Genomic DNA, 7541 nt, shown 5'->3' with positions numbered 1-7541 from the left:
CAACCCACTCCAGTGTTCTTGCCTGGAGAATCCCAGGGACGGCGGAGCCTGGTGGGCTGCCGTCTATGGGGTCGCACAGAGTCAGACACGACAGAAGTGACTTAGCAGCAGCAGCAGCTTCCCTGGCACTAGCTCAATTCTAACCAGAGGCTATGTACTTAGTGCTGGAGCCTTCTGCCCCAACTCTCACTAAAACAGAAACTCCAAAGAGTGGGTGCCGGGTAACCTAGGGCCTGGAGCACAGAAATTCTACAAAAATTAAGTAAGACACTTTCCTGCTGGTCCAAGGGTTAAGAATCTGCCTTCCAGTGCAGGGGACATGAGTTCATTTCCTGGTCAGGGAAATAAGATCCCATGTCCCGTGGAACAATTAAGCCCCAGGCACCACAACTAATGAGCCTGTGTGCCACAACTAGAGAAGCCCACGCGCCACAAAGAAAAATCTCACATGCCACAACGAAGACCCAATGTGGCCAAATTAATTAATTAATTTTTTAAATTGTTAAGTGACAATTATACTATAGAGCTAGGAGCTGTGACAGTAGACACCGATGAGGCCCCTGGATCAATCCCTAAAAAATGGGTGGGGCTGAGGTGAGCCAACCAGGGGCTAGAGTGAAGAGATTCTCACTTTAGGCAGAGATAAAGCTTTGGAGGATGGTTTTGTAGAAACTGAAAATAATCCCAGATGGCTTGGATTCACCTGAGTGCAAGAACACTTTGAGAGATGGCAGGAGACAAAAAAAAAAAAAAAAAAAGAATTAAGCAGGAGATAGATTGAAGGATTTTTATAACCAAGAGAGGTAGTTTGATAAGGAAATGGAGAGCATCAAAGGATTTAAACAGGAGAGTGACCTTATTAAAAAAAAAAAAGTACACTTTGGCTCCAGTATGGAGAAAGGATGGCATGGTATCAAGGTTGGAGGCAAGAAGATCAATTTGGAGGCTGCTGCAGTAATCCAAGAAGCTGATAAGGGCCTGGGCTAAGGCAGTAAGAAGAGAAAGGAGGGAAAGAGGAAAATTAGAGAGGTGTTGAAGATAGGATTGACAAGGTGACAATTTTGGTAATCTATTTTGGTGACAAAATTAAGATGGAGAAGAGGGTCATTCCCAAATTCCTGTCTTGAGGAGCTCAGTGAAGGCAAATTATCTAAGATAAGGAATGCAGGATGAAGAAGAGATCAGGGCAAGGTGATGATACACCACTTATTTGATATGTTGAAATTCAGGTGTCTATGAGCCAAACCAAATGCACATGTTAAATGGGCCCGGAGCTCGAGAGAGGCCAGCAGGTATGCAGTTCAAAAACAATTTGTCAAGTACTTGGAATGAAAGGTTGATGCTCAGAAGACTTCCCTGGTGGTACAGTGGATAGGAATCCGCCTGCCAGTGCAGGAGACACGGGTTCAATCCCTGGTCTGGAACAAATCCGCATGCCACGGAGCAATGAAAAGCCAGTGCTCCACAACCACCGAGCTTGTGTGCTGCTACTACTGAAATCCATGCACCTAGAGCCTGTGCTCCCCAACAGGAGAAGCCACCGCGATGAGAAGCCTGAGCCCTGCAGCAAAGAACAGCCCTGCCCACTGCCACTAAAGAATGCCACTAAAGAAAGCCTGGGCACAGCAAGGAAGACCTAGCAGAGCCAAAATAAATAAATAATTTGTTAAAAAAAAAAAAAAAAGAAAGAAAGGTTGATGCTCAGAGATGTCAATATCAGAGAGGACTAAACAGAAAACCTTAAAAGCAACCAGAGACGTTATATCCAGAAGAAAGAGGATAGTGTAATAGCAGACTTCCTGTCATAAGTAATTCAAGCCAGAGAACTTAGAGACGTTATATCCAGAAGAAAGAGGATAGTGTAATAGCAGACTTCCTGTCATAAGTAATTCAAGCCAGAGAACTATTAAACAACATCTTTAAAGTATTAAAAGAAAAGCACTATCGGACTTCCCTAGTGGGGACGCAAGTCCAGTCCCTGGTGGGGAAACTAAGATCCCACATGCCGGGGAGCAACTGAGCCCACGGGCTGCAACCACTGAGGCTGAGCGCCAAGCTAGAGAATCCGTGTACAAGAGACCCCACGTGACGCAGCGCAGATCCCGCGTGCCACGGCTAGAGAATCCGTGGACAAGAGACCCCACGTGACGCAGCGCAGATCCCACATGCCACGGCTAAGGCCCTACACAGCCGAAGGGAATAAAAATGAATAGATAAATATTTTTAAAAGAAGAAAAGCACCGTAGACTATGAACTCTATACCCAGTGAAAAATCTTCAAAATGAAGATAAAGACGTTTTCAGTCATACAAAACCTAAAATGTTTCATCAAAAGGAGATCTGAACTATAGTTATATATGTTAAAGGAAGTCCATCAAACAGAAGGAAAATGATAACATGTATAGATATATATATGTATATATATATATATATATACACACACACAAAGGAATGAAGAACATCAAAACTGGTAACTATGTGAATAAGCAAAAAAATTAGAGAAAATGGAATTATTTAAAATACTGATTAATCCAAAACTAGACAAAAAAAGGGGGAAAGAGACAAAAATAAAGAGGACAAACAAAAATCAGTTAGGATGTAAATGCCTTAAACAGTACAATCAACCAAGCTGACCTGATTGACATTTACAGAACCCTCCAGGCAACAATAGTAGAACACATTATTTTCATGTGCACGTAGGACATTTACCAAGACAAACTATATCCAGAGCCCTAAAGCAAGTCTCAAAGAATTTAAGTCACATAAAAATATTCTCTGGCTATAATGAAACTAACTTAGAAATCAATAACAGAAGTCAGACAGAGAAGGGGGAATATCATATGATACACCTTATATGTGGAATCTAAAAAGAAATTATACAAATGAACTTACTTACAAAACAAACAAACAAACAAAAAAAACCCTCACAGACTTAGAAAATGAACTTACGGTTGCAAGAGATGGGGGCTGGTAGGGATAGTAAGTGGAGAAGGCAATGGCACTCCACTCCAGTACTCTTGCCTGGAAAATCCCATGGGTGGAGGAGCCTGGTAGGCTGCAGTCCATGGGGTCGCAAGGAGTCGGACACGACTGAGCAACTTGACTTTCACTTTTCACTTTCATGCATTGGAGAAGGAAATGGCAACCCACTCCAGTGTTCTTGCCTGGAGAATCCCAGGGATAGGAGAGCCTGGTTGGCTGCCGTCTATGGGGTCGCACAGAGTCGGACACGACTGAAGTGACTTAGCAGCAGCAGCAGCAGCAGCAGCAGGGATAGTAAGAGAGCTTGGGATGGTCATGTACACACCGCTGAATGGATAACCAACAAGGACTTACTGTATAGCACATGGAACTCTGCTCAATGTTATGTGGCAGCCTCGATGGGAGCAGGGTTTGGTGGAGAATGGATACATGTATATGTATGGCTGAGTCCCTTGGCTGTTCATCTGAAACTATCGCAACATTGTTAATCGGCTGTACCCCAGTACAAAGTGCAAAAAATATTACAGAAAGATCTCAGCAATATCCACAACCATTTGGAAACCAAATAACACACCTCCAAATAATCCATGGGTCAAAGAAGAAATCAAAGGGGACAACAGAAAGTATTTTGGATGAAAAGAAAACACACAAATTATAATTTGCCATGAAACAATACTTAAAAGTTATAGCACCAAATAGTGTATTAGAAAAGAATAAAGAATCGTTCAGCGGTTAAGATTTTGCACTTCCGCTGCAGGGTGTGCGGATTCAATCCCTGGTCAGAGAACTAAGGTCCCGCAAGGTACAGCCAAAAAAAAATTTTTTTAAGAATAAGAATCACAAACAAATGACTTTAGCTTTAATGTTAAGAAGTTGGGGTGCTCGCTTTAGCAGCACATATACTAAAATTGGAACCATACAGGGCTTCCCAGGTGGCGCTAGTGGAAAAGAATCCGCCTGCCAATGCAGGAACAATACAGGGAAGATTAGCATGGCCCCTGGGTGAGGATGACAGGCAAACTGGTGAACGCATTCCATATTTTAAAAGAAAAAGTTAAGGAAAAAAGAGAAAATTAAAAACCTAAGCAAATGAAAGAAAGGAGTATCAGTGGAAATCAATGAAATAGAAAACCTAAAAAATTAGGGGAAAAAAATCTATCAAACCAAAAGCTGCATCTTTGAGAACATTAATGAAATTGATGAATCTCTAACTCCAGGATAACAGCTGGTCACAAGAAATACCAAGCTGTGATTAGAAGCCTGAAGTTTTGAGCCCTACTCCTCATCCTCCAGAGAGGGGAGAGAGGCTGGAAATGGAGTTAATTAAAATTGATCATGCCTACATGAGGAAGCCTCCATAAAATCCCAATCGCACGGGGTTCGGGGACCTTGCAGGTTGGTGAACACACCATATTGTGGTAAAACAATGGTCCCCAGCTCCTCAGGGACAAAGACTCCTGTGCTTGGGACCCTCCCAGACTTTGCCCCGTGTATCTCTGTATATCCTTAAATAAACTGGTAACATATTTTTTAAAAAATTGATGAATCTCTAGCCAAATCAATCAGGAAAAAGAGGAAAGACAAAAATTCATCAACATCAGGACTGAGAAAGTAACAAACCTCCATATTCTTAGGTATTAAGAAGATAATGAAGAAATATTGAAAACAACTCTGCCAATAAATATGACAACTTAAATGAAATGGACAAATGGCTTGAAAGATGCAAACTACCAAAGTTCATACAGAAAGAAATAGATAATGTGAATAATCCTATATTTATTAAGGAAATTTCCTTGTTTAAAATCTTCCCACAACGAAACTCCAGCCCTGCTTGTCTTGACTGATGAATTCTGCCGAGTATTCAAGGAAGATACCAATTTTACACAAACTCATCCAGATAATTGAAGAGGCGGAAGTACCCCTAACTTATTCTATGAGGCTAGAATTACTCTGATACCAAAATAAGACAAAGGCATTATAAGAAAAGAAAACAAGGCCAAAATTCCTCACAAACATGGATACAAAAATTCTACACCAAAATTTAGCAAATTGAATTTTGCTATATATGAAAAGAATATATATATATGTGTGTGTATATATGTGTATGTGTATATATATATATATATATATGTATATAAAGGATAAAATACCACGATCAAGTGAGATTTAGCCAACAAAGGTAAAGTTGGTCTAACACTTGAAAATCAATCAATATAATTCCCTATGTTATTAATAACAAACATAAAAAGAAAAAGATATTTTTAGATGTGGCAAAGGTATTTGATGAAATCCAACATACATTCCTGATTAAAAACCTTCAGCAAACCAGTAATAGAACAAACCTACCCAGTCTGATAAAAGGCATCTACAAAAATAACTATGGTTAACAGCATACATAATGGTTAAAGTCTAAGGGCTTTCTGCCCAAGACTGGGAATGAGTGACATCCAAATTCATCACCTATTCTGATGATGGTACTGAAGTTTCTAGTCAGCACAACAAGATAAGAAATAAAAGACATCCATAATAGAAAGAAGTGAAACTGCCTGTAGGCTTCCCTGGTGGCTCAGCGATAAAGAATCCACCTGCAATGCAGGAGACACAGGAGATATGGGTTCTATTCCTGGGTCAGGCAGATCCCCTGGAGAAGGAAATGGCAACACAGTCCACCATTCTTTCCTGGGAAAAATCCCATGGACAAAAGAGTCTGAGGCCACAGTCCAGGGGGTCTCAAAACAGTCAGACATGACTTAGTGACTAAACAAAACAAAGCAAACAAAAAACAAAAATACTGTCTCTATTCAGAGATGACATAATCATCAACGCAGAAAATTTGATGAAGTTCTCTAAAAGAGCTACTGGAAATGATAAGTGAATTCAATGAAGTTGCAGGATACAAGATCAATATACAAAACTCAATTGTATTTCTACTTATTAGCAATAAATAAGTAATGACAACAAAATAATAGTTTTATAACTATGACGTAGGGGTAGATCTGATCAAAGACATGCAACATCTGTGCACTAAAAATTACAAAACACGGCTGAGAAGAACTAAACAAGTGGAGAGATATATACCATAGTCATGGATCAGAGACTCAAGGATGTTAAAATGCCAATTCTCCCAAAGTGTCTATGGGATTCAATGCAATCCCAATCAAAACCCCAGGCAGCTTTTTTATAGATATTTATGAACTTGTTCTAAAGTTTATGTATTTGGAAACGCAAAGGACGTTGAGGAGCTGGAAAAAAACCTTGAAAAACAAAGTTGGAGAATTTACACTACCTCGTTTGAAGACTAATTATCTAGCTAAAATAATTAAGACAGTGTGGAGTTTGCTTTAAAAGGTAGACAACTAGATCAACAGAAAAGAATAGAGACTCCAGACACAGGCCTAGACATATGTGTACACAGGGCTTCCCCAGTGGTGCTAGTGGTTAAAGAACCTGCCTGCCAATGCAGGAGACTTAAGAGACTCAGGTTCCATCCCTGGGTGGGGAAGATCCCCTTGAGAAGGGCATCGCAACCCACTCCAGTATTCTTGCTTGGAGAATCCTATGGACAGAGGAGCCCAGTGGGCTGCAATCCATATGGTCACACAGAGTCGGACACGACTGAAGTGACTTAGCACACACTCATATGCATACTACTGGTTTTCAACAAGTGTGGAAAGGCAATTCCGTAGAGAAAAGATAGTCTTTTCAATAAATTATGCCAGAACGACTGGATATCTATAGGCAAAAAAAAAAAAAAAAATCTAACAATCTATACCTCACACTACATACAGAAATCAACTTAAAATGGATCATAGGCTTAAATTTATAAAACTTAAATTTATAAAACCTAAATTTATAAAACTTCTAGAAGAGAACACAGGAGAAAATCTTTGTGACCTTGGGTCAGACTGAGGTTTTGATTGGGATTGTACTGAATCTATAGATCAACAGATACAATAGTAAAAGCACAGTCTATAAAAGAAAAAAAAGATAAACTGAACTTCAACACAATTAAGGGGATTTGGAGAGCCTAACAAAATGCACCCGATTTTAGTACAGTATGCCAAGTGCCATGGGAGTATAGTGGGCATTAGTTGGTTACATTCCCGGCAATAATTGCCCTCATCTCTGTCCTAAAAACTCTCCCTCTGGGAACCACCCCACTCCTACTTTGTAGGAGCCACGTGCTTGGATGAGATTGCTCGCACTCCAGTTCCAAGGTGATCTGCATGGCATAATTTCATTGTTTGTACCACACACTGACTGACTCAGGAAGAGAAGCTATAATATTAACCGGTGCATGGATTCTCTTGTCCACTTTATGTCAGTCTAACCACAGTGGGGTTTAAGGCTTTTGCCCTATGGCTGGGGAAGAACACATTCTGTCTTTCTGCCCTTAAGTCAAGAAGGATGAATGTAGTCTTTATCGCTGGTGGCAGCCACCTGGACTCCTTGAGAGAAGTCAATCTGAAAACAAAGCCAACACGTCTGAAGAGGCTAGAATCTAGAGAACGAATGACGAAAAGAGCCGGAGTCCTGATCAAACCATGCCTGAAGCTGTTA

The 7541-nt window shown here is 40.4% G+C and overlaps 1 non-coding gene across 1 annotated transcript; it reads left to right on the top strand.

Moving 5' to 3' along the window:
* Positions 1–3922: 3922 nt before the first annotated feature.
* On the top strand, positions 3923–4025 carry LOC112446085 (U6 spliceosomal RNA). Its single transcript, XR_003034161.1, has one exon. It is a non-coding gene; the product is annotated as a U6 spliceosomal RNA (small nuclear RNA).
* The last annotated feature ends 3516 nt before the right edge of the window (positions 4026–7541 follow it).

The sequence above is a fragment of the Bos taurus genome, chromosome 3, assembly GCF_002263795.3.
Source record: "Bos taurus isolate L1 Dominette 01449 registration number 42190680 breed Hereford chromosome 3, ARS-UCD2.0, whole genome shotgun sequence".
NCBI lineage: Eukaryota > Metazoa > Chordata > Mammalia > Artiodactyla > Bovidae > Bos > Bos taurus.
The sequence above is the reverse complement of the archived record's forward strand: the minus strand, read 5'-3'. Positions and strand labels throughout refer to the sequence as shown.